This window comes from Plectropomus leopardus, chromosome 17 (genome assembly GCF_026936395.1).
Source record: "Plectropomus leopardus strain MGB_pleo_1.0 chromosome 17, ASM2693639v1, whole genome shotgun sequence".
NCBI lineage: Eukaryota > Metazoa > Chordata > Actinopteri > Perciformes > Serranidae > Plectropomus > Plectropomus leopardus.
In genome coordinates this window covers 32,290,348-32,318,325 of record NC_142192.1, presented here as the reverse complement: position 1 = coordinate 32,318,325, position 27,978 = coordinate 32,290,348, and the positions used below count along the sequence as shown (strand labels likewise).

At 39.2% G+C, this 27,978-nt stretch overlaps 1 protein-coding gene across 2 annotated transcripts in view; it reads left to right on the top strand.

The window, feature by feature from the left end:
• Positions 1-27,978, top strand: part of LOC121938107 (zinc fingers and homeoboxes protein 2-like) — a 146,015-nt gene that overhangs the window by 16,603 nt on the left and 101,434 nt on the right. Inside the window, exons 1-2 of one of the 2 annotated variants that reach the window (XM_088089943.1) lie at positions 996-3,003; positions 25,959-26,123. The gene's annotated coding sequence lies outside the window, so the exon portion shown is untranslated. Of the gene's footprint in view, positions 1-995; positions 3,004-25,958; positions 26,124-27,978 lie in introns of those variants that run through there. The other variant, XM_088089942.1, reaches the window with a different exon arrangement.

Genomic DNA, 27,978 nt, shown 5'->3' with positions numbered 1-27,978 from the left:
AGTCACTGTGACCTTGTGTCTGTTTCAATCTCCCAATCTCCTGAAGAAGGCCTTGAGGGAGTTTCCTCAAATTTGGCACAAACATTAATTTAGATTTTTTTTTTGTCGGAGGTCAAGGTCAACGTGACCTCGCCTGTCTCATTCTTGTGAACTTTATATCTCAAGAACACTTTGAGGGATTTTCTCCCAATTTGGTACAAAAGTTCACTTGGACTCCGTGATGAACTGATTAGAATTTGGTGGTCAAAGGTCAAGGTCACTTGTATCTGTCACAAACTCTTTAACGTAATGTCTGAATATGGCCTTGAGGGATTGTCCTTAAATTTGGCTCAAACATCCACCTGGACTTAAAGATGAACTGATTAGTATCCGGTGGTCAAAGGTCGCTGTGACCTCATCTGTCTTGTGCTTGTGAACATTATTTCTCAAGAACACCATGACTGAATTACTCCAAATTTAGCAAAAACATTCACATTGAACTCAAGGATGAAGCGATCAGATTTTGGCGGTCATAGGTCAAAGGTCAAGGTCACTGTGACCTAACTGTCTCATTCTTGTGAACACAGAATCTGCAGAAGGCCTTGACGTTGAGGTTTCTCAGATTTGGCACAAACGTCCACATGCTGCAATACCATTACAATTACATGTAGTCACTAAACTGATGAAATAATACGATGCACCGTGACCCCAAACATCAGGAGCAGCTGTTCTTTGTGTGACGCAGCGTGAAACAGGTGAACAGATGTTTCCTCAGACCTGCACCAGATGATTTTTATCTTTTTTAAAAAAACATGAAGAAACCATAAAATAAAACCACGTATACGATAAAGTCACTGCGGCGCAGAAGCACATTTTCATTTGAATGTAACTTCTGGTCACACGCTCGTCGTCCCATCTGACTGTTTAACATATAAATGAGAATAAACTTTTGTTATTTGGGAAAAGAATCATAGTTTCTATTTTCATTTTGAGCTGATTGAATTAGCATCATCCTGCCATCCTGCCGCTCTCCAAATTTAGGATTCGCAGGAATCTGGTGCTCTCAGTCTTCATCTCTCTCTCCCACACACACACACACACACACACACACACACACACACACTCAGTGTAAATAGGAAATAGTTTCTTGGCAGTGGAGCTCTGAGACACTAAAAGGCTCTGTTTCAAACCAGAGCGAGGTTTCTATTTAAGCAGCATTTCTAAGAATCAGGATGTAGCTCGAGTCTTATTCAGGTAAAACATCGAAGGAAGGAAGCTGTGGTTCAGAGCGTCGCAATGACGAGAACCCCAAAACTTCTCCAGACATTACGAGATTTATTAACAGCTGTGAAGTCTTTGAGGAAAAGTTTTACAAAAATGTTTTGTTTTTGTTTTTTTTACACAAAATTATGAGAATGTGGGAAAAACGAAGCGCGAAGCATTTCTCATGCTGGTGGCGAAAAAAACGAGAAAATGTATACTCGATGTTCGCGACAAAGTCATTTTATAACTCACACCTGGAACAAGCCGCGATACATCGAGTATATTTGATTTATCGCCCAACTCCACAGCAGACCGGGTTTGGTTCTGTCCTTAATTTGTGATTCGTTACACAAACACAGAATTTAATTTGATTCCTTCATGCACAAAACAACTTGTTTACATCCGTTTTTTTACATAATTCTTCACACGTACAGAACAAAGCAGACATTTTGCTTCAGTGACTGAATCTTGTTCATATCTATGAATTTGGCTCCGGGATTCAAACCAGCGTCTCTCTGACCACAGCACATTCACACTGATGATAGACAGAGCCGCAGAGTCTCTGATGCGCTTGGATGAAACTGATCGCTTCAGGTGATCGATTGTAAAACTGCAGCATCGTTTTTCATCCCAAACGTCGATCTCTGCTGATTATCATTTAAATCTTCACGGCAACTTCCTCTCCAAAAAAAAAAGAATGAACAAAAGGTAGACGGGGACAGTTTGTGGAGCAGAGTAACGTCTGAAGCAGATTCTTTCATTAGAGATGAATAAGCGTCCGTCGGGGAGTATCACATTCAGCATGTTCGCCGTGATGGTGGCCTCAGTGGCAGCGGCGTTTTGTTGGGAGTGAGGGGACCGCGTGAGTAATGTCTGCCCTCATCGCTCTTTGAGTTACAGCTGGAGGAGCTGGGCCAAAAAACTGGGACCAGTCATCGCACGAAACGCTCAAATTCAGGGGTATTTCATGCAGATTTCATTATTGCTGCTTCATCACAGCTCCTCCTCTGAGTGGATATCATGACCACTGAAACAGCGTGCAATTTCAAAAAAGATTTAGACGGAAGTATTTTGGAAGTTTTACAGGTTTTTATGTGGGAAGAGGCAGTTGAATTATTTATGATATAGCCTGAGAACCGCACAGAATTGTCATTTTGTTTCCACACATTATTCACTCAGACATTGTGTTCATGTTTTCCTGCACTAAAACAATCAGCAGTAATGTATTTGTTGTAGTTGCTGCCTGGTGTTTATTATTCTGAAATGTGAAGAAATGTGTCGGTTCAGGAGTTGTTTTTTCTGTTCAGCTGAGGAAAACTCATCCACACTTATTGACTCTTTGTGGCCATTTTTCTGTCATTAATTTTCTGCCTCTGTTGCAGATAGAGGATGACATTCCCACTCTTAATCGCACCCACAAAACTCTGATTGCTTAACTGTTTCTACAGCCAGACTAAAGAAAAACAATGGAGGTGTGTGTGGTGATTCAGAGGTCTGGCAATACTGATTAAAGGCTTTCCTGTAAATCTGAGGCGTCATGCCTCGCCTAAAACTCAGAGAGCCCTCGCTGATGCAGCCAGAGGAAAACATTGGTGTTATACGTTTCTGCTAAACAACTGATAGGTGACATTTGTGTGTTTCTGCAGTGATGTAGTTGTGAGCTGACTTTGGCATCAGAGGTGGAGGGATGGTGGATGGTGTGACACCTGAGCGAGACGCCTGCTAAGACCAGTGATCAACACCGACAACAACAGTTTTTTAGTGAGTCATCACTGTGTTTCCAGTAGTGACAGAGGCACAAAAAGTGCTTATTTTCTGACAGTGACAGCTCCTCGAGCTGAGATTGTGGCACCAAAAGTAGATTTTAAAGCCAAAACAAGCTTTATAACCATGTAGGTGTGGGCGATACATCGAATATACTCGAGGTATCGTGGATTGTTACACATGCAATTTATAAAATGACTATTGCGTACATAAAGCATAAACTGCGATCTTGTTTTGATAAGCCACCGGCGTTTTGGTTCTCTCGCTCTCCTCTATGACTTTCCACCTCTCACAGACACACACACAAAGCAGGGCTTTTGCAGAGCCTCACACTGTGACTATTTAGTCACATTTTATGACCCTGGAGCACTGCTGCGATTAACAAATCTTAGTGATATCTGAAGTGGAGAGTTTGTTGCTCACAGTGAGTGACTCCTCGTGGTTAAAGATGCCGCGGTATCTGTTTAACTGTCTGCTTACATATTATGCAGCCTCACTCCCGCCTGCCCTGCATGGACTTTCTCGCCCTTATGCTACAATAGTTTTGCTTTACAAACGAGGTGTGTTTTGATCCACCAGTAGGGGTGATTTTGTGCGTTGGTGTCTGGCGCTGACGTCCGCTGAAAGTTGGGTTATTTCCTGCTGCCTCAACAATCGGCGACACTTAGTGTGTATCATACCGCTGGCAAAAGGTGCCTCTTTGCATCAGTGTCTGGCGCAGAGATCAAGGACAAAGTGGCGATGTTCGGCAGGTTGGGAGTAAGAACGTGCTATCAGGGGAGTGACGTCAGTACGGGAGTTTGATGATAGTACGTCTTATAGAGATGTAAAAGGGCCTTTTGGGTCGATATCAAACACAGAGGGGCGCGATCAAACGTTGGTGTTTGGCAGCCTTTTACTGGTAATGAATTACTAACTACAGCAGCAGGCCAAAAATAAATTCACATAGTTTGATTTTTTTACAGTAATGTCACTTTTCACAAATGCACAATAAACCCAACAAAGAGAAGTGAAATGTGACAGATCGGTCAACAAAACCTGCCACTTATCCAAAAATACTTAGAATAATAGTTCTCACAGATGGAGCTTTTAGTCTTTAGTGTCTGAGGACTGTGGACGTTTTGTTAAACAACCTGCTGCATTTCACCTCCATTTATTTTTGATGAAAAACACGGCGTTTTTGTGCGAATATAAAGGGATTGTTACACGGACAGCAGTCTTTGTCTGAGCGCGGCCCGTGTGTTTGAAGCCAGCAGGGCAGAGTATTTTCCTTTTCCCAGTTTCCACCCTGCAGAGCGGGACTGTATGCAGGTCAGTGTACTGCAGGTATTTGTCATAGTGACCTCCTTCTCCGTCTGCGGCGCCGCCGTCACACAGATGTGAACAGACAGACTCTGGGTGTGTGTGGACCGTCCAGACTCCTGCTGTTTACTACCCAACGTCCACATTAATATTTCACACCGAGATCGTGCTCCAGCGTCTGGATAAAGACTTCAGATCATTTCCGAGCAGGACGCTGCCGGTTATGTCAGTCAAAGGAAGTGAATACTCTTCAAAATAAGAGCAAGCTTGTAGTTTTGCTTAAATTCATACCATACATCAGGGAGACTCAACTTTTCTTTTTTCTTGCTTGGGGGCCACTTTTGCAAAATAACAAGAGGCCAAGGGCCAATCACAGCAGCCCCAGACATGTTTGTGGGATTTCAGGACGTTTCTCAAATATTAGGACATTTCTTGGATTTGCGGACTTTCTTCAATTTTAGAGCATTACTAGGATTTGAGGACGTTTCTAGGATTTAAGGACATTTAAGACATTTCTAGAATTTTGTGACATGTCTCATATTTGAGGAAGTTTCTAGGAAATAAGGACATTTGAGGACATTTAGGATTTTACAATGTTTCAAGTATTTGAGGACATGTCTAGGATTGGAGGATATTGATAGGATTTTAGGACTGTTCTAGGATTTGAGGACATGTCTAAAATTTCAGGACATTTTTAGGGTTTTAGGGCATTTGTCAGATTTGAGGACATTTTCTAGGATTTGCAGACATTTCTAGGATTTGAGGACATGTCCAGGGTTTTAGGTTGTTTCAAGGATTTCAGGACATTTACTGGATTCTTTGCTTCTATCATTTTAGGACATTACTCAGATTTTAGGACATTTCTGGGATTCCAGGATGTATGTAGGATTTTAGGTTATTTCTCAGATTTAAGACATTTCTTGGGTTATAGCATGTTCCTAAGATTGTAAGACATAGGATTTTAGGACGTTTCTAGGATTTAGGACATTGGGGTCTTAGCTAGGACCTCTGTCGGGGGTGCGGGGGATCCTTCAGTGACACTTTTTTGGATAAACCAGCTCTATTTTGATGCTTTTTGTGCACTCTGGCACCTTCTGTATGCTTAAAGTACAAAAGCAATTCTCAGTGTGAATCACTTTATTTTTTATTTTTTTGTGATTTAGAAAACAGTTGGGGGTCCACTCGACACCCTGTCCGTGTCCAGATTTGGCCCGTGGGCCGTGAGTTGAGTATCACAGCTGTACACAGTGGAAATGAAAGAGGAAAAGTTCTAAAAGAAAGTGGTATTTTTAACCCCGTTTGCTGCTTCTGTTTATATTTTCACAGCATCTCTGCTTCATTAGACAGCGTTTATACAGTGGAAAGGTTACAGGAAAGATGGGAGAGGAAGCTTCGTGCAACCTTGGAAAAAAAAAAAGCGAGTCCAACACAAACACAATGGCATTTTCTACCTTTTGTTCGTGTCCCGTGTGTGGCGTGCGAGCTGCTGTCAGACAGTACACAGAGACACAGGGAGGTAAAAACTGAGCCAAACTCTGCCTCGTTAGTTTCCGTCTCAACTTTTAATGTGGTAGAAAATTCCACGTTTTGGTGAAGTGTAGACAAGGCGTAAAAACCACGGGGACTATATTTAGGCGTCGGCGGCACAGAGCTTGCGCCATCCTGCCATTTCTGCGCCTGACTCATCACCACGACAGGAAATGAACTTTTCTGCACCAGTCGCAGCAGCAGATGGGTTTCCAAATTCAGCAGCCACTCCTTGCTCTTTCGCTCGCCAAGTTAATATGATGTAAATCTCTTTTCATCATACGCACCTCAGAGGCGCTGGTGTCTTGCCAAATTGGCAGAATCACCAGATGTTGCCAAAGTGAACCGGTTTGGCTGGTGGCGACTTCACTTCCTGCTCATCCAAATTACTGAGTTCAGCTGCAGCCAAACTTTAATGCTGCGCTTTAGTTTGTTGTGCAGTTTGAACTGATGTTTGGTGGAAGTCATAAAAGAGGAATTTATGGTCTCAGCTCGACAGATTCCTGATTCTTTTAAATTTATTTTCTTTTTTCTTTCTTTTTTTAACTTAAAAAAATATGCTTTGTTTCTCAAGATAAAAATGTTACCAGGACAAATAAAATGACGTGGATATAAAAAGAGAAAACAGGAAGTATATTCAAGGGCAAATCATTCAAAAGGAAGAAATAACGTAAAATAAATGAAAATAAAAGAAATAATAATAATAACAATAGTAAAATTAATAATAACAATAACAAACATTTCTTCCAAAATTATGGGAAAGGGGCAATCAAAAGAACTATAACAGCAACTTGTATGGAAATTGTTGAAAAATGTGTAGATTTTGTAAATTAAAAAAAAAAATGGCTAGAGAAAATGGGGCAAAAAAAAGAAAAAGGTACAGAAAAACTATACAGTTATTGTAACTGCATATTTAAAATGATGTTACAGAATTATTATAATTTTTAAGAACTTTTATCTAGTCATTTCCTTGTTTAATTTTGGATTTTTTTTCTCTGACCTTTTTTAATTTTTAAAAATTTTTTTTAGGTAATTTTCCTTTGACTTTTTTTTTATTAATTACTTGCTAATTTCCGTTCATTTCTTTTAAATTGTTTTTGAAAGAAATGGAGCCAGTTTGCTCAGGATTCGTACGGTTAACGGGGTTAAAATTAACTGGTCAGTGCTCTCTCGACAAACTGGTCGCACAGTTTTTAAATCTGTCCTCCATTTTTTAACCACAATATATGTTTTTAAGGTAAAATGAGCAGATGAGTCTTTAAAACAGAGATAAAACGCAGAGATCCGCTCTGACCGAGCCTTCATGTGTGAGCAGCTCCTAAAACTTTTCTTCATCAGTCCCCCTCCTCCTCCTCCTCCTCCTCCTCCTCCTCCTCCTCCTCCCGTCCCCTCAGACCTGAAATGACCTTCCCACTCGGAGTCAGAGCAGCGCAGTCGCTCTCCCTCTGAGTGTCGGAGGCTGGAAACTCATCTGTTCAAGAAGTACCTCACGTCCTCGTCTTCTTCCTCTTCAATCATCCTCCCTTCTCCAGTTTCTTCCTCCTCTCCTCTGCTCGTCCTGCAGCAAAAATAAAAAACGCTCTTCTGTTTACAGTTTCCTGTCTCTTCTTCTCTCTTCCTCTCCACGTTCACCACGACCTTTGACCTCTGACCTTAATAAAGTCACCTTAGGAGCTGCTTCATGTATGCTGAAAAAGATCGACACCTTCTGTTTTGTTTTGTTTTGTTTTGTTTTGTTTTGTTTTGTTTTGTTTTGTTTTGTTTTGTTTTGTTTTGTTTTGTTTTGTTTTGTTTTGTTTTGTTTTGTTATTATTCTTACTCTTATTATATTTTATCATTTTATTTATTTATTTTTTTTACATTTGATGTTTGTTCGTAGTGACGTAGTGTATGAGTCATCATCAGGCAGCGTTCCCATCATCATGGAAAACCTAGAAAATCATGGAATTTCACAATCACTTTTTCCAGGCCTGGAAAAAGTCATGAAATTAGTAAAAAATCACTGAAAGTTTTCGACTAATGCAGTTAATTTTCACAGTATAACCTCCCAAAGATAACCCTCCACATATTGTAACACGATGGCAAAAGTTTTTTCTGTTTGCATAATGAAGCCTAAATATGCATCGACTTCGGGCCGCTCTTTATATCGATTCAGCATCGACATTTCGTCGCGCAATAGTTGCATCAAAGGATGTGCAATTTCACGTCAGGCAAATTAACTCAAAAACTAATTTTCATCTTGATAAAAAAAGTCCTTCGAAAAGTCTTGAAAAGTTTTGAAAATGTGGTTCATAAAAATGTGTTTGAACCCGACAACAGTTCGCTCTGCTGTGCAGTGAACAACCGCACAATATTAATGTTGCGATAACGCTAGAAAATCGATTTGTGGCGGCATCGGCTCGGACAAACATCGGATCCACCCGTCACTTTGTTGCCGTGCGGTGTTGAGATTTCGGAGATTTTGCTCCTCTGTGAGATTCTGCAAACTGCATCTCCAGCCGGTCTCAGGTTTGATTGAGTTTGATTTTTTCTGTCGTCCCGCAGCTCTGATGAAGCCAAAGTGCTGCTTTGGTCCTTGAAAACGTAGTGAAAGTTTGTGAAATGTCAGAAAAGGTTTGGCTGATGAAGTAGGCGTCTTTAAAGCAGATGTATGAGGACGCCTCTGCTGTGTGCGGAGCCTCTTGTTGTCAAGAAGTGAGATTTTTCACTGTCATTGAAAATCATTGAAACATCTTGAAAACGTCCTTGAAAAGTTTTGTAAACATCGATTTGAATGCTGGTGTTCGATGGGAGGAACTGGAGCGTATTCTTACAGGAAGTGACTCTGCCTTGTGTTTTTCCTCCCTGGCATTAATTTGTGCCCGGCTACCTTTCCCTGAGGTTTTCAAACATGCATGTTCGTGCCACCGCTGCCCTCCTCCCTCCTCACCTCCTCCTCCACCTCCTCCCTCCGCTCCTCCTCCTTAGTTTCCCACAGTTCCCTGCTTCACCTATTGAACCCAGCCACCAGCCCAGGAATGGAGCAGGGAGAACGGCAGGAATGCGGCTCCCAGTTCGAGCCAAAAACACAAAACAAGGAAGGCAGAACTCGAACGCCCCGCCTCCTGGGAGCCAGAACCGCGCTTTGATTGGCTGACCGCTGTAGGCTGACCACAGATTCTCCGTCCCAATTGGCTGCTTTTCCATCTTAGCTCCCTGCTGCTTCCTGGCCTATCAGAGCGCTCTCATGCTGTTAAACTATGTGTGTGTGTGTGTGTGTGTGTGTGTGTGTGTGTGTGTGTGTGTGTGTGTGTGTGTGTGTGTGTGTGTGTGTGTGTGTGTGTCACTCTGATCCTTACCGACAGCACCGTCTTGAGTCCTGCCTGGTTTCACCAACAACACTGTGGGATAATTATTCTGCAGCTCAGGACGTTGTTCAGCATTAGCTGCTCTGTGCGGCCGAGTTGAAGCTGTCACACACACATTAGTGTCACTGCGTCATCGCTGTCATAAACACGGCGTTCACACGGTCATGGAAAAACCTGGAAAAAGTCATGGAATTCACAAATAGCTATTTCTAGTCCTGTAAAAGTTTATAAAAACTAAACATTCCCTGAAAGTTTTTGGAAATTTCTTTCACAGACTTGTGCAATAACACGTGATGTCAGCAGGGAGGGACTTATGTTCTTAAATTTATCTGAGGGGCGGGGCATCCAACTTAAAATGGATTTATATTTATTTTACTGGTGATTTTAAAAGAACACAGGGGGTTTGGGAGTGATGTTTTGATTGCCAATTTTTTATTTCTTTTTAAAATTTGGCATCGTTTTTCTGTAAAAATTCTGTTTTTTAAAACAATTTTCTAAAACGTTTTGGTAACTTTTTTCTTGTGATTTTTTTTAATTTAAAAAAAAAGGTAAATGTTTTTTCTTTGAAACTTTTTGGTGTTTTTTTTTTTTTAAATGTTGGTGATTTTTTTTCTTTAACGCTTTTTTTTTAAGGATTTTTTGTAACTCTAAATTTTTTATTTATTTATTTTAAAGTTTTGGTGATTTTTAAAGAAATCATGCCGTGGGGGTTAAGAGGCTACATTCTCTTTAAAAAATCTTTACTAAAATAAATACATAATACAATTTAAAGTTGTATTTCCCTCCTCTAAGCCATAAAAAACGTAAGTCCTCCCTTTTTGCTTCAGCCCCTCCCCTCTCATAAGTACTGAACAGTCCCTAAGTTATCCTTGATTAAGGAGTATTGATGGTAATTTCAGATAACGTGTGGCTTTAAAATTTGCATCAAAGTCCTGGAAAGTTGTTGGTAAAAATGTGTGTGAACGCTGTGAACGAAGCAGCGTTGAAGTATAAGAGGCAGGACGTTTGGTGTTGGCTCTCCTGTGTGCAGTGCGGCACTGAAACCAGGCCGAACGTGTGCGGCTATAGGCCAAGTTTCTACACGGCTATTATTAGACTCCACTTCATCCTACAGGGGAGAATGATAAAGAGAAGTCGGGTCAGTCGGCTGTGTCATCTGGGACGCTGCTGCTGCTTTTTAATGCCACAATGCGGAAACTCGAGCAGCAGAACAAACTCAGCAGAGGCAGAAGTGACGGCGAGCAGAGGAGGTCGAAGGTTAAAAGTGTCCTGACAGCGCCAACATTGTCATCACTTAGTTTCATTTTCTTCATTTCCTCTCATGTTTGGCAGAGTTAGTGAGGGATAATCCGTCAGTTCAGGGCTGGGCTCTCTTAAATCGTGTTTAAATTCCAATTTATTTATTGCATGAAAACAGAAATTGCAGACAGGTTATTTGTAACCTGTTTCTCAGCAACAGAATCCCTGCAGTATTGTGGAGGATATAAAGGCTTGGAGAGGAATCAGATGGTCTTTAACCTCTGTAATAAAAACCATGTGGGAGAGGAGTGTCACATTTTGTACACATGTAACAATGTGAGTGTTGTGAGAAATATCACTGAAACAGCGTGCTAACATGCCATATGAAGGTGCTGAACATGGTAAATATGACAGGGGCAGGTCATTCTGCAGATTTTAGCCTTTAGTTTAAGCGGTTTTGTGCTGCGCGGCTGCAGACCGTGAAGGTCGAGTTATGTTCGATCAGAATTTAGGATGTGTTGTTCACACATGTTGGAAAATCAGAAGTGTTTATAGTTTTTCTGAATTGTGCAAATTCTCTGGAGCAGCTTCATAGTGATGCACTCAGTTGTTCGTATAAAAATAAAAAGGGACTGAAGAAAAGAGGTCAGCTTTTCTCCCCAAATCACCAAAAAATCCTTTTAAGAAACTTAAAAAAAAGCAAAATGTTTTCTTCAAAAAAAATAAATAAATAAAAATCACTCAAATATTTTCTTCAAAAATCACCATTTTTTTAAGAATAAAATATTGCCAAATAATTAAGAAACAAATCAGGAGTGTTTATGTTTTTTTCTTAATGGTGCAAATTTACTGGAGGAGCTTCATAGTGTTGCCCTCAGTTCATTAAAAAAGGGCATTACATTCAAAATATGATGCTTTAGGTTTTTACAGTTTCTGGCTGTGATAAATAATGTGAATTTTTTTGTATAAATTAAATTAATTAAATTTGTTTTTTCAAGTATCACCAAAAACATACATAAAAAATCATCCAAATATTTTCTTAAAAAATCTCCAAAAATGTTTAAAGAAAAAACAGCCAAAAAATGTTTTTTCAAGTATCACCAAAAACATACATAAAAAATCATGAAAATATTTTATATTTTCTTAAAAAATCACCAAAAATTTTTAAAGAAAAAACAGACAAAACATGTTTTTTTTCTAAACTTGCCAAAAATGTTTTTAAAAAATCACCAAATATTTCTGTAAAAAATTGCAAAAAATGTTTAGAGCCAAAAAAAGCCAAAATGTTTAAAGCCAAAGAAGCCTAAATATTTTCTTTAAAAATTGATCTTCATATTTAAAAATAAATCTAAAACATTTCTAAAGAAAATTTTGTTTTTCTTTTAAATGGATAGTAAAATTTATGCCCTTCTCATAAGCCAAAAAAGTTCCTCCAGTTCGCTTAAAAAATGTTTGACAGCCTCCACTTTCTTGCACCACCCCTCCCCTCTTAGATAACAAACAGTCCCTAACTTATGTTTAAATATTAAGCTCTTATTCTGTTCTGAATTGTTTTTTTTATTTAATAATTTATATTTTAAAAAGCTGTTTTATAGTAATGATAAAGAAGAGAATATATGATCATAAAAATTTGCCCAAAAGTCATGGAAAAGTCCCGGAGATTTATTGGTAAAAACGTGTATTAAACCTTTTTTTTATTTCTCTGTTGAGGACAGACTCCGCCTTTCTTCCGTCTTCCATGTTTTAATCCAGCAGGTTTCCGGAGTCTGACGGCGGCCGGCGGTCCTGCTGCTGTCGGCCTCGTGTTTCAGCTCCTGCATTTCTCAGGATGAATGTGTTTGTGATTAAACGGTGTGAAAACGTTACACATTCTGTATTTAAACAGCCACACTCTTCGCCTTCTTGTGGTGCCAGGAGGCGTTTTGTCAGAGGAGGCGGCACCTTCAGTGGATTCATTAATGCCGTTTATTTTTCTGATTTAATTTGGGGAAACAAACTGTTGAAAGGGTGGGAAGTGGCCGGACTTGGACGCAGCCTGCAGGGCCGGGTGAGGCTGCAGTCCTGTTAGGTTTCTGTTTTTTTTTCTGGTGAGGGGAGAGGTATTTGGTTGGAGCCTGGCTCCTCCGCTCATCTGCATCTTATTTGAATTTCCTGCTTGCATAATTCCTTGGTTAATGGGGAACTGCTCGGCACTGCCACAGCTGTTTTGCCTTTCCTGCCTGGCAAAGAGTGCAGCGCTCACACAGCGAGAGGAGGGAGAGAGGGGAGGAAAAAATGTTTAAAAAGAAAAAATCTGCAAGTCATGTGGTGCAAAAATACAGTACAAACAACGTGTGATCCCCCCGAGGACGGAGGAAGAGGAATGGAGTCAAACACCCACCCACTCCCTGCCTCACCCCCCTCACTCTGCATGTACACACACACACACACACACACACACACACACACACACACACACACACTCACAGCACCACACCCCCTTCTCCAGAGCCTCACTGAGCATGTGCAGTGATAGTGATGAGTCTCTCCTCTTCCTCCCCCTCCTCCTCCTCCTCACCCAGCTCTGCCATGCTGGTCCTGTAATTGGTTGGTAACAGGCTTGAGCAGCACCACATTGCACCAGGCGGACTTCAACCAGCCGCATTAGTCTGTTTACGCATTCACGGCCCTATTAGGGGCTGTTTGTTCGCTCATTAGGAAACCCGGGCTGGAGTTTGAACCCTGCCTCAGCCGCTTTAATCAATAAAAGAACGGCGAATATGAGGGAATTTGAGGCGGTGACGTTGATAGGGAGACGTGCTGGCAGCTGACAGGGTTACCCTCACAAACCGAGACCTGTTTGCTTTAAACTCCTGTTTTTAACGGACTAACATGAGTTTAAGACTAAAGAGGTCTAACGTGATCAGGTTTAAAGAGGTCTAACATGAGCAGGTTTAAAGAGGTCTAACGTGATCAGGTTTAAAGAGGTCTAACATGAGCAGGTTTAAAGAGGTCTAACATGAGCAGGTTTAAAGAGGTCTAACGTGAGCAGGTTTAAAGAGGTCTAACGTGAGCAGGTTTAAAGAGGTCTAACGTGAGCAGAGTTTAAGACTAAAGAGGTCTAACGTGATCAGGTTTAAAGAGGTCTAACGTGAGCAGGTTTAAAGAGGTCTAACATGAGCAGAGTTTAAGACTAAAGAGGTCTAACATGAGCAGGTTTAAAGAGGTCTAACATGAGCAGGTTTAAAGAGGTCTAACGTGATCAGGTTTAAAGAGGTCTAACGTGAGCAGGTTTAAAGAGGTCTAACATGAGCAGGTTTAAAGAGGTCTAACATGAGCAGAGTTTAAGACTAAAGAGGTCTAACGTGATCAGGTTTAAAGAGGTCTAACGTGATCAGGTTTAAAGAGGTCTAACGTGATCAGGTTTAAAGCGGTCTAACGTGAGCAGGTTTAAAGAGGTCTAACATGATCAGGTTTAAAGAGGTCTAACATGATCAGGTTTAAAGAGGTTTCGAGGATTTGTGGACATTGGTTGACTAAGCCTGGACCACAAGATCTATTTTGATGCTTTTTAGAGACCTCTGGCTCCTTGTTAACCCTTTGAAACCAGATCAGATTGACTTGATTTGTTTCAAAAACATGGGAAGAAGGAAATGAGCAATTAAAGAATAAATTAGCTCCGAATTGTGGAAGAAATGAGTTAAAATGACAAGAAAATTACCTGAAAATTAAACAAACACACAAAAACTAAAAGCAAACCTTAAGAAGTCTTAAAAGGTATTGATTAAATCAATATAAAAAGAAGGGCTTAATCATAAAAATCACTGAAATTTAAATTTAAAAACTCTTAAAAACCTATTGGGTTTTTTTTCCAAACATTTTTGGTGATTTAAAAAAAAGTCACTTTTTTCGACTTTAAATTTTTTTCGTGAATTTTAAAGAAAATATGCCTTTCAAACCAGCAGGTCAGTCAAAATAAAAATGGTGAAAAACCATCCGTACCATTTTTTAATTATTTTTTTGTGTTCATTTTAGCTGATTTCATACAGATCACATCCTCACCGCTGATCATTTTTCAGACTATAGTTTGGTAGAGTTGATGGCCCGTTAGTCTAAAAGAAAAATACAATTTTTGGAAACAGTTTTCGACAATCAGTCATTTGAATCATTTATTAATGAACACGACAAAACGTAAGTGTGAGGTCTTTTTCTGTTTTACATTACTGTGTGTTTGGGGTTAGGGTTAGGGGGTTAGAATAACAATAATACATTAATGAAGTGATGATAAAGAGAATTAATTCATAATTTAGAACACATTTTACAAATCTTACCGTGGGTCGTCCACTAATCGAAATATTGGCTGCAGGTCGACGTATCCTTGCTGAACCCTAAATTGCCTCCTTATAAAATGTGCACGTGTGTGTGAATGTTAAACTGAGTAGCAGGTGCCACCTTGTACAGTATCCTCAGCCACCGGTGTATAAACGTGTGTGTGAACGGCTGAATTTGACTTGTGGTGCTGAACGTTTTCAGTGGTCAGAGGACTAGAAAGGCGCTTTACAAATGCAAGTCCATTTAATATTGACCATTTTCTTCAGGCTGGAATTGGCTTCCATCCATTTATGTTGAAATGTTGAAAAAGAAAATTCAGCTCGCAGAGGCTGGATGAACATCTGTTCTGCTTTTGTTGCCAAGGTTACGCCATTGTTGTGTGGATCGTCCGTTGTGCATTAATTGTGATCGTTGTGATTTTAAAGTTTGCAGTGAATGGCCAGGTAGTGGTCACGTGACATTATTAAACCCGCATTAGTGTGGGGGATGAGAGAGGAAAACATTAAAATACACATATAGGTTTTTATTTTAGTTTGGATTTCTGTTCTGGAAATTTATGCAAAAGGTGCATATTTAAATGTGTAATGCCTCATCTGCATGTTTTAACATAAAACTTCAGATCTCAACAAATAATTGTTTTAATGTGAGAAATTAAAGAGGGAAGTTTCATTGCGATGCCTAATATTTTTTTAGATTTTTTAACCTAATGTGTCTCATTTTTTGATTTATGGAGTGATAAAAAAAACATCCAAAATTCATTAAAAACATTGGAAGACTTTTGCTGCCGTCAGGTTCCCAATGTTCAGGTTTTTGCTCTGTTTGTGAATTATAGAGTTATTTATTAGATAATGCCAAATTTGCATATTTAAACCAAAAATTTTAGAAGTAATGCAAAAAATGATTGTCTTAATGTAAGTAATCAACTGGTGAAATTTCACAGTGATGTTTAATTAAAATTTCAAATTTAACCCTGTAGTCACCGGGGCCGTCTCCCTTTAAAGCTAAAATTTAAAGCCGTTATTTCGAATGAATTCAAACAGAAAGAACAGAAACAAGATGCTGACAGGACGACTCGACTTAACCACAGTGTGTGTGTGTGTGTGTGTGTGTGTGTGTGTGTGTGTGTGTGTGTGTGTGTGTGTGTAGAGTGAGCTTGTGCACACTTGCCCAGTCCTAATACAGTCAATGAAATCTTATTACATGTTTTTACTCTCCCTTTCTTTATTTTGCTGTGCGTGTGTGTGTGTGTGTGTGTGTGTGTGTTTCAGTCACAGCTGTTGTGTCTGTTTTTATTACTTTCTCAGCAGGTGGGGGGAGACTTTTTTTTCCTCCCCCCCCAGTCTTTATTCAGCTCGTGGTGTCTTTGTCCCGGCCTGTTATTAGCTCGGTCGAGCACCGGTCATCCTGACATATTGAGTCCTCACCAACACGAGATCTCCGGCATCCTGCATCAATAACTGGGGAGGAATTTACCGCTGTCCGGATCAGTAATGAAATCTGTGGCGTCTTTGTTATTGGGCGGCGCTCGTTGTTATGATCTGAAGTCAGAAAGTGCAGATTGAACTCTGAGAAGCTCCGCTTGTCTCATCATGTTTGAGACGGACGTCGCATTATTTTAAAACAGAGCTTGTGTATTTACTGAACTTTGCATTAATGGTGAAAAAGGTTGAAAGATGTTTTCCAGGATTCCAATAATTGCATATTTCTAAAAATCGTTTCCGTCAGTTTTCATACCAAAATCCCCCCAAAACTTGATTTGCTGCTTTTCTCTTAAATCACAGTAAAATGAATATATTGTGATTTTTGGCTGAAGCAATCAAACAATTTTAAAATGTCACTGTGAGCTTCATGTAATCGTGATGGACACTATTTTATAGAGCAAATGAAAAATAATAGAAAAAACAGATAGAATGAAAATAGTTGTGAGGTGCAGTCAAACTATGTTTTTAGAGCTTCGTTTGCTTAAGATTTGTAAAATGTTTTTTAAAAGTTAAACGTTTTTGTTTTTTTATGCTATTATTTTAGACATAAATATGAGCTCAGCTCCTACAATAAGTCTAAAATACACTGTGGAAACTAAATAGTTACATTCAGACTGTTCAGGTCAAAAAATGCTCCATTGAAACCCATTCAAACTGACATTTTTGATCCCACAGCCATCAGAGCAGAAAAACAGGACTTGTATTATTTTTGGGTGTCATTCTGGGCTTTTGACTCTGAATTTTGACTATTTTCCACCTGATGAGGTCATTTTGGCATATGGAGGAAATACATGCTGTCACTAGGTGACCTGTCACAATAAATGTAGCTGCTGATCACTGACATATCCCAGACTGTGATAGTCACATTAAAAAAATGCATGTTTTTTTCATCTTAAAACATAATGGCATTAAGACAAAAACCTGGCATTTAAGGAATTAAAATTCAGAAAATTAGTGAATATTTGGTAACTGGTGAACTCGGTGAAAGTAGAAAATCATATTCATGTATTATATTTTTTAAAGCTTGATTTTGAAAAAGCACATTTTGTGCTCAGATTGATTCGAGTGTGCGTAATATTAAAGCGCGCCGTGAGGGTTAAATACAATACGAATCCGTCCATCATCAGTAGTTCTAAAAAATAATGTTGCTGTTGAATTCAGATGTGGTGTCCGTTTGTGACTCTGTAGCTCAAAACAGGAGAAATTTGCTCTTGAGGAGCTTTTGAGCAAGGCAGGAGGGAGTGTGGCGTCCCTGTTTCCAGCCTCCGTGTGTCTCTGCATCAGCGTGTGTGTTTTCTGGAGCGTCAGCACTCAGCCTCACATTTCTCTCATAAATTCAGAGCTGGTTGTCTCCCCGCAGGTCGCCTGTTGCTGTTGTTGTGTGGAAATCCCCACAGTTCCACTAATGTGTTGTCATTAAGGCCAAAACCGGCACATTTTCTCACTTCCTCAAAGATCGGATTCTTGGCTCGCTGGATTTTGTGTAAATTGAAAAGTGAAATATGATTTTGTGATAAATATATTTTAATGACAATGTGTGTGTGTGTGTGTGTGTGTGTGTGTGTGATCTGGATGAAGAGTGTTAGTCCGCTACAGCTGTTATGGTGGTGTTCATGTCAAATGGGTTTTTTTGTAATACATATTTAAATGTGTGCCCGTGCAGCTACATCCCAAACAAACCAGTGCACTCAAACACGTCTGATGTCTGCTCTATAGAGCGTGCTAAAGAAAACAGAGTCTAAAACCAGACTTGGATGAACCTAGTCGGGGTTAGAGTGGTTCACAGAGCTGACTCATCTGTGTGTGATGGGTATTTTTGGGGACTCGTTCTCTTGTTGGCAGCCTGGCTCGCTCTGTTTTGGTTTTAATGCTCATTCATTTTTGTGTATTTTGGCTGTTTTTGCAATTTAACCTAATCATGTTTTATTTGTGCTGATGAAGTAGGCTGTATTAGGGGTTGGCAGCCTTTTTGACATGAAATGGCTTTTTTTTGTTGTTAATTAGTGTGCTGTATCAATGTAATGTCAATCCTTTGCTCCTCCAGGAGAGGCAGCTCCGACATCAAATCGGTGTCTTTTTATGATCAAACATGGTCATTCACATCCACGCTCATCAAGTGCAATGCTAAAATCTGTTTGTATGAGTGTGTGTCACTTTACATTGTTCTGTGTCCCCTATTTAAACCTTTAATATCTGAGCATATTGACTTGATTTCTTTCCAAAACATGGGAAAAAAGGCACTAAGCAACTTAAGATGAAAAGACCCAAACATTAGCAAAAAAATTGAAAAAAAAAGAAAAATAGCAACACAAAAAAGTAAAGTCACAAAGAAAAATAATCAATGAAATGACCATAAAAAGTGCTTACAAATATAATTGTCATCCTTATTAATGATTATTTATTATCTTTTTCTGTAAATGATTTTCTAAATCTATTAATTTCTTGCCATCTTGATATTTATTGCCAAGTTGCTCATTCCCTTTTCCCCAATGTTTTTTTTAAAAAAAACAAATACAGATATCAGTAACATCCTGAGTAGATGGACTACGAAAACACTGTCTTGCATACTTTTTGCTTGCGTTTGATTAGTTAACCCTTTAAAACCTGGGCAAAGAAGAAGGCAATGAGCAAACTTAAAAAAAAATAAATACAATTTAAAATAAGAGAAAAACGAGGATATGACCTGAACAAAATGTACTTGAAAATTATAATAATTCTATAAAATAATTTAAATACATAATTGACCCTTCGCTAAGCCCCTCCCTAGAACAGCCGCTGTCCTATCCCTTAGCAACCGTAACTATGCACGGGAGGCCTGACAGCCCACACCCAAAACGTTTAGAGGGGAGTGTCAAATTTTTCGCCTTCCCAAATCCGAGGACCCCAGAAAAAAGATGTCAGATATGAATAAAGCAGTGAGGAAGACCACAGGAGCAGCTGAAAACAACAAAGATGAATAAAAACACCTGCGTTTGTTCCGAGGTAAGATGCTAACTAACGTTAGCTAACGCTAGCTTTGTATGCTTAGCTAACGCTAGCTTTGTGTGCTAACTCAGATAACGTTAGCAAACAAAGACAGCGGAATAATAATAGTAGTATTTCTAAATAATAAAATTATTTTAGATAATAAATAAAATAATAAATAAAAACACCTTCGTTTGTTCCAAGGTAAGATGCTAGCTAATGTTTGCTAACGCTAGCTTTGTGTGCTTAGCTAATGCTAGCTTTGTGTGCTAAGATAGCTAACATTAGAAAACAATAATATGAATATTCAGCCTCTAAACTTTTTGGGTACGGTCTGTCAGTCCTGCAGAGGGCCAATACTCTGCCATCAAATGATTTTGTGAATTTAGCTCTCACATGCACATTGCAGACCCTGTCGACTTCTCTCTTATATTTCTGATTAGTTTTTATAGAAATTTTATATTATTTTCTTTGGAATATCTCTCACTGATATAGTTGGAAACTTCATATTTCACATGTTAGGAGCAAAAGCTTGCCAAGTGTAGCAAAAGGGTCAGTTATGACAATTTTAAATATAGTTCTCTTTATTTTATTATGTTTGTTTGTTTTTTATTCTAACAAATCTACAAATTTCTTGTAATTTTTTGTGACATTTCTTGCCCTTTTCACCAATTTTTTGAACAGAATGTAACCAATTTGCCCAGGGTTCAAAGTTTGAAATACTTGTTAAAGGCATCTGAATGCAGCAAAGGAAAAGTGCTGTTTATCCAGGTTTTAGAGGGTTAAAATACAGCGTGCCAGTGGGGGCACCTGTGTGTCCAAGGTTGCAGACCCCTGCTGTAGTTACAGTACATCACTCCGCAGATATCGCGCCCTGATACACGGATGATTATATATCAGATGTGCTGATATAAAGCAGTGAGCTATAATGTGCAGTTTATCAGAAAACAGACTGAACCAGACAGAATATAAGCCGCAAAACAAAAAACTGGGAGCTTAAAGAGGCTAAAACACGCAACAGAGCTGCAGAGATGATGCAAATTTTCTACAATTTTATCGCAAATATGACCCTTTTTCCCGACAATACACACAGTCATTTGATTCAATGTTAATTTAAAATATATAACTGGAGCTGTAATGAAAAAAAAGAGACCAAACTAATCTGAGAATATTGTTTTAAATCTTCATTGTTGGTGGCATGCACCTTTTGTCTGCAGCTTCATGTCTGCTGTCACTGTGAACACGAGTCCCCTCTTTAATGACCTGATTGATTAAATTCAGATTGGGACACAAAGCGGACAGACAGACACACAGACAGACACCCACTCACTATTTCCACTAAAGAAGAAAACCCACAGAGCTAATTAATTAGGGCCGACCGGCTCATTTGTATGCTTTGTAAGCATTAATTAAGATATGCAAAATATCCAGATGAGCGCCGCAGCCTAAATATATTTTAGTTGTCGGCTGAGAGGTATGGACAGGAAAATGGATTGGGGACACGTCCTCGGCTGCCGCCGCATTAATCTGCGGCTTCTCTGCGTCACAGTCAGGAAGTGCAGGACGTGCAGGGAGTCGTCTCGGTGACTTTGGCTCTTCGGCATTAATACAGCATGTAGTGACAGAGAGCAGCTGGACCTCACGTATGATGCAAAAGGACTGCAAGACCCCGAGCACACGCTGCAGCACGTATGGACAGGAGAGGACAAGACTGTAGATCTCTGTGGACAAAAAGAAAAACACTGAAAGAAGGACACATTAATGTGTATGTCTGGGTTTAACCCTTTGACACCTGGATTTACAGCAGTGTTCTTGTGCTGTGTTCAGACCCCTTTCACAAGATATTTAACCCTTTAAAACCTGAGCAGATTGGTCTGATTTAGTTGAAGAAAGAAAAACATAAGGAAAAAGGCAATAAGCAACTTGGCCAAAAACATCCCTAAAATCTTGATAAATCTGCAAAAGGTGACAAGAAAAAAAACCTCAGAATTAGTTAAGGAAAAAAAATGGGGGGGTGGGGGGCTTAGAAAAAAGTCTATCTATCTATCTATCTATCTATCTATCTATCTATCTATCTGTCTGTCTATCTATCTATCTATCTATCTATCTGTCTAAGTGAAAAAAGCGTTTCCATTGAGTTTTTTGAATCACCTTAAATACCACCTCATAAAATAAATAAATGAGGGTTTTTTTTTCAATTTTTTAAAAGGTTTTTTCTCAAAATTGATGTATTTCTATTAGGCGTATTTCATATTCGTAATTTCAGTTTGCGCAATTTGAAAGTCAATGGAAACCCGCCTATAGATCTTCTGTGTGAAGCATCAAAGTTTTAGAGTTTGCAGCTTCTTTGCAGCAACATTCATATCTGAAGCTTCATTTGTTGTCATTGGAGTCTGGACAGACATGGATGCAAACTGTAACTTGACTGGTTTGAGGAGGCATAAAACTGTTACTGTACAACTGTTGAGTGTGTGTGTGTGTGTGTGTGTGTGTGTGAGTGTGAGTGAATGCTGTGTCAGAATCACTCAGCAGAGCTATGTACAGTAAAAAACAAATACTGTTGGCTTCTATCTGTAGTTTAGTGCAGTGATGATCACCTCTGGGCCTCGGGAGCAGCGTGAGGGTACACACACACACACACACACACACACACACACACACACACACACACACACACACACACACACACACACAGAGTCCCAGAGCAGAGCTGGTTAGTATCAGGTTGTGATGGATGGAGGATGAGGTCAGTCCTGAGGGGGATCCAGACTCTCTGGAAAAGACCTGTTGTTTACTCTGTGCGTCTCTCCCTGCTGCGCTGCTGCAGTCCTCTGATGATCTCATCCACTCTGTAACACACGCACGCACACACACACACACACACACACACACACACACACACACACACACACACACCACATGCACTCATCGCATCCTGGGGAAAACACTGCTGGTGATTCCCTTTTTTAAAGGAGCTCCATTCGATGTTTCAAAGTTGATCTCTGAATGTTTGGCTCCAAACAAACTCTAAAATCCAACCACATCGTTTTGAAATCGTCGTTGTTTCTTTTTAACGGACTTGTGTTTGTTTACGCGTCAGGTTCTGCAAAAGCTTCAAATCATAAAAACGACTGTGAGCTGTGCAGACTGAAGCAGGGAAAAGGGCTGAATCGGGGGATAAATTATCATACAGAGACAATTCAAAGTGCTTTCCATAGGCAAATTAAAGCGTTAAAACCTCAATGAGCAATAAAATACAGAAAAAGTGAAATAAAACCCAAACATAATAGAGCCGAAATACATTTAGAGTGCAGTAATAAGTTGCTAGTTGCCTCAAATGTAATAGAATGCAATAAAAGGAAATCAAAGTGCAGCAGGGAAACAATAAGTGTTTAAAATATTATACATTTAAAAGCTGCTGTTTCATGCTTGATGTCCTGACAGTGAATATTATTTATCAGAGCAGATTTTACCTCCCTTACAGCCGCAGTATATACTCCGTGTGTTGAAGTGCTGTTGTGATGGGGATTTCCTCTGGTTTGACTTTGTGTCATTGCTTCCTGTTTACATGGCTTTTTAATGATCAATGGAGATGATTAATTGCTGTTTTTATTGGTCACATGACTACTCTCTGTAAACCAAATAACTCCTCAGTGACACTGTTGCAGCACATTAATGTACATTAATGTCAAATATTTGGTATTGACTGATTGATATTTCTACTTATGATGTTTTGCTGCTTGGGCAGACAACTGGGTTTTGGAAAAATGATGCCAACGGCAGCCTTTTATTGATGCAGGAGAGGTCGGTGGTTAGGCTTAGGCAACAAAACTACTCAGTTATGGTTAGGAAAAGATCGTAAAAGTTGCCATCTGTCCCCAGAGCAAGGCTTGAGACAGAAGGTAGAGGGACATTTGTCTTAGGGGCTCCACATGTTGAACGATCTTCCACTGTGAATTAAACAAGCCACCTCAGTGTCCTCTCTAAAAACTCCTTTAAAAACTCATTTTTATCATTTTAATTAGTTTTGATTTTATGATGCTTTATTTGCTTGTTTTATTCTTTATGGTATTTTATATTTGTGGGAATAGGGAATTAGACAAGCAACCTCAGTGTCCTCTCTAAAAACTCCTTTAAAAACTAATTTTTAAAACTTTTAAAAGAGTTTTCATTTTATTTTATTTTTTGCACCTTTATTAATATGCCTGTGATTTTTTTCAATTTTTTTTTATCTTAGTTTCTATTTGAAGCCATTTAAAGTTTTTTATGTCTTTAAACACTTTGAAAGCCTGTTTTTGAAAGTGCTGTTTAACAGGATTTTTTATTAATATGGTTCAAGCCCTATTGAGTTTGTCTAAATTTAATAGTATTATTATTTTATGTCTTCCAGATCTTAAATTGCACTGAGCTGAAATTAGCTAGAAACACGAAACTTGGCCCAATAACTGGAAATGATGTGCAAACACTTCCACTTCCCAAGAAACAGGGGCCAAAAGGGCCACATGATGGCATTATAATTAACGTTTAGAAATGTTTTTTTGTTTTGTTTTAAAGGGCACCCGCCTGACACCGTAAGTCCAATTGACTTGAAACTTGCTTGCGGCTATATTTGTTATTTAATTTTGTTTTTATTTATTTTATTTTAACGCCAAAATCTATCTTTATAGCTTGGTATCAAACATTGGTCTCGTGGGTGAATGTTGGACCCACCAACACTCACACAGGACAGAAACTCTCCTTTAACTACATTCGTACCACTGAATGCTGCTAGTGCTGAAGGTTGACTCTGTGTGTGTGTGTGTGTGTGTGTGTGTGTGTGTGTGTGTGTCCTCTAAAGCGAGACAATGCCTAAAGCGGAGGTACTACAGCGTTTCTCATGCCAAGGACCCCTTACAGCTGAAAGAGAGCTGGGACCCCTCACAACATATATTGTATAACTAAACTGCACTTGAGATGATTGTCTGAATATTTTCAGGGTCTCCTCTTGTTCGACCTTGACTGTAGCTGCTACGTCAGCAGCAGTTGTAACACGGCGAGTTGCATGGACGATTTGTCAGAGTCTCTCACTCGAAAAAGTTACAAAATGATCCATTGTGTCTCACACGAGTGTCTGTTCACTCTGAATAATGGTGCAGCTATTTGGTCGATATGTTTCAATGGTACGTAAATGTTAGTTCAGCTTGTCGTTATGCATACGTGCAGCACAGAGAAAAAAACTAAATAAAAGGTGCTGCACAGTGATTTAGCATGAGTGAGCTCACACGAGAGCACAAGGATTTATGGATTAGCCTTTATTATTAATGTTGTATACTCTCAATTAATTATTATTATTATTATCATTATCATCTGTTGTTTTGGAGAAAAGGCAGATTTATATTCACCAATAACATGGTGGATTCAAATTGGCTTGATTTCTTTAAAAAACGTGGGAGGGTGACAATCAAGAAATGGCCAAAAAAAATGGAAAGAAATTACGAAAAAAAGTTACAAGAAAATAATCTGAAAATAAGAAGAAAAAAAATGTAAAAAGGAAATAGAAAAACCAAATAAAAAAAAATAGAGACTGACCTCAAAAAGTGCTGAAGTATTTTTTGTCCTCCCTTTTCTGTGACACTATTTTAAATATATAATTAAGAGAATTATAAATATAGTTTTCTTCAATTTTTTGATACTATCTAATAAATCCAGCTAATTTTCAGATCATTTCCTCAACTAGTTTTTTTCTGCAGTTTGTGGGACATTTCTTGCCAAGTTGCTCATTATGTTTTTTCCTGTTTTTCTTTTTTTTTAAGAAATCAAGCCAAATTTCTACAATTTCAGAGGTTTGAATGCTACTGATGAAAACACAGTTAATAAAAAAAAACACAAAAAAGCGTGTGCCATATGTACAAAGGCCATGTCCTGACCGCAGCAGTATCACAAAGTCAAAACATCGATACGCAAAAGACAACTAGTTCTGATGATACGGCGTTCTGCGTCACACCATGTTGAGCTGCGACAGCCCAACAGAAAAAAATGCAATTAAACAGATTTAACTGGTGACACTCGCCCCGTTATGACACGACATTATGACCTCTGAGGGGTCGCGGACCCCTTGTTGAAGACCCGGTGTTTAAATAACTTTCCTGAATTTGTTGTTTTTGTCTTTTATTTTTGTGTTTTTTGGTTCACTGTCACGTCCTTTGCAGTGAAGTTACTTTGCAGTTTGTGTTGTTGCAACTGCACAATAAAACAACACACAAGCTGTGAAGGTTGCTTTCTGCTTTAGTATCGGCTCTCGAAGCTGCTCCTGATCCCGGCGACGTGCTGGTTAAGAAACGTAAAAAAAATCAACAACTATTTGCATTAAGTTGAAACTTTCTGGACGTCGCACAGCTGTCTGTCTCATTGTCTTACTCTCTCACTGTCTGTCTCGCTCTTTGTTTTCTCTCTCTCTCTCTCTCTCTCTCTCTTTGTCGCTTCCTCCCCTCTCTCCGTTTTGGCACATGTTGCCACGGTAACCACAGCCTCTTTTTTTTTTGGGCCAAGTTGTAGTGGTGCAGTTTTTAAGGCCCATATTGGGCTCCTTCATTTACGCACACATGCCATCACGCAATCATACACCCACCAACACCCCCGTACACACACACACACACACACCATCAACACCTCTGTGTACTGCTAACACACACACACACACACTGCCACACCTACACACATGTACAGTGCATTTGTCTCTCACACACACACACACACTTTCACACACACTCACTCCTTCGTTGACATCCCTCTCTGCTTTCAGATCCCACAGGAGATTACCCAGAGTGCCGCTGGCCTGAGGAGCATCCAGAGGAGACGGAGAGCGAGAGATCGGACGTGGAGGACACACAGTGATTGGAGGAGGAGGAGGAGCCTCAGAACGACCCCCTCCGCCTCCAGTGAAGCCCCTCCCCTCTGAGGAAGCGCAGTGAGTAGCAGCTTTTTATCTTTTTTTGGGAGCTTTGTCTGCATCTGGGGGAGGTCTTTTATTTTGAAATATGCACATCAGCACATCCTGTTTGAGTGTAGAAACATTTGTATTTAGAGCTTTTTCATTAGGAAAAAAGCAACATTACATATGAGGGTTTTCCTGAGATGCTGTTGTTGTTTGATCTCAAAATGCAGACGTCAGCAGGTGCTTTGCTCACTTTGGTTTCACACAGACTGTCTTCGGTGATGTCACCAAATTGATTTGTGGACTCATGTTTCGAAGCCTTGAATATAACATTTTGGCTGGTTCCATCTAGAATTACACACTTTTTTAGTTTCACAGGATAATGTAATGAAATGCTGCCAAATCCTCGTCCTTGTTATGATGTTAAAACTGTCTGTAAAGGAAAAGAGTCTGGACTATTCACCCATGAGTCGCTTTCACCTGCAGATAGAGCTGTTTTAAAGCTCCTACATGATGAAGTTTTTCAGAGGTTGTTGTTGTTGTTGTTGTTGTTGTTGTTGTTGTTGTTGACGACATTTTTCCATTTTGGAATATGACGTTTGCCACCAGGTCTTGGGTTGTGTTGGTTTTGTCTCTAAACTGTAAAATCTGGCAAGTTAATTTTACTCTAAAAAATCTTGGAGACCCTTTCAGACACCTCTCACATGCACTTAAACCTTTGAAACCTGAACAAATTGATTTGATTTCTGTTTAAAATGTCATTGAAAAAGCAGTGATCAACGTGGCAAGTGGAGGCGTTGAGAGAAAAACTTATCATTAAAAAATGGTGTCCAGAAAATTATATTCATATTTTTTAAATAATTACAAACTATTGTATTTATTTATTTTGTTTATTAGTTTATCATTTTATTTATTTATTTTTTGTTTGTTTTATCCTTTTTTGCTTTTTTTATGGGTAATTTTCCTGTAACTCATAACTTTTAACCTCTGCCAATGATTTTGGCAGTGGGCTTCCGTGATTATTTTGAGTCAGATCAGTTTGTCAGATTTTACAGTGTATTATACCGTGATTATGGCAGAGTTCAGGGTTTGTGGTGGAGATGTGACTCGTCTGTTTAATGCATGAAAAAAGTGGCGTTGTTGAGCTGTTGTAGGTGAGCGTGTGCTGCTGCAGCAGTGGAAGCTCTTTTTTTTTTTGGCACACTTGCCATTTTGTCGGTGGTTTAATTTTCACCTGCAGCGTAAAGGCAGTGTCAGATCTACAGCTGCTTTTTTATAGTGGGATGATTCTCTCACTGCAGTATCAAAGTGCATTTTCCAGCTAATAAATTATACCGTGCATGTGATCCAAAGTAGGCTCTCTGTTCCTCGAGAGCGTTAGCAAACGGAGAGCCGCTGGTGTCAATAGCTGCTTAAACTTAAGTGAGAATGATAGAGCTCAGAAATTAATTTCAATTACCATCCGGAGGTTTTTTCTCTTTTCTTTTTTTAAATCTCTAGCTGAACCTCTCAGAGGTTTTCTGTTGGTCTATAAGTATTCAAATGTTTTAGGAAACCGTTTTCTAAGTTCCTTAAATCAAAAGAGCTGCTGTTAATTTGGAAACCTGATCCATCTTTAATTCTTTACAGAAAGTTAGAAAATGTAAATCACCTCCAGGGTCTCTTGACCGCTCAGCGCTGGTGTTAAAAATCAAAAAGGAAAATCAAAAGCCAGAAATGACTCAGATGTTTACTTATTGTAAGTAAAACGTACTGATACCACACTACTAAAAAAAACCCCAAAACCCTCTTTTAAGAGTAAATGTTCTGCATTCAAAATGTTACTTATATCAGAAGATTTTAAAAAATGAAAAAAATAAATCAATTAAAAAAATAAAAGTACTAATGC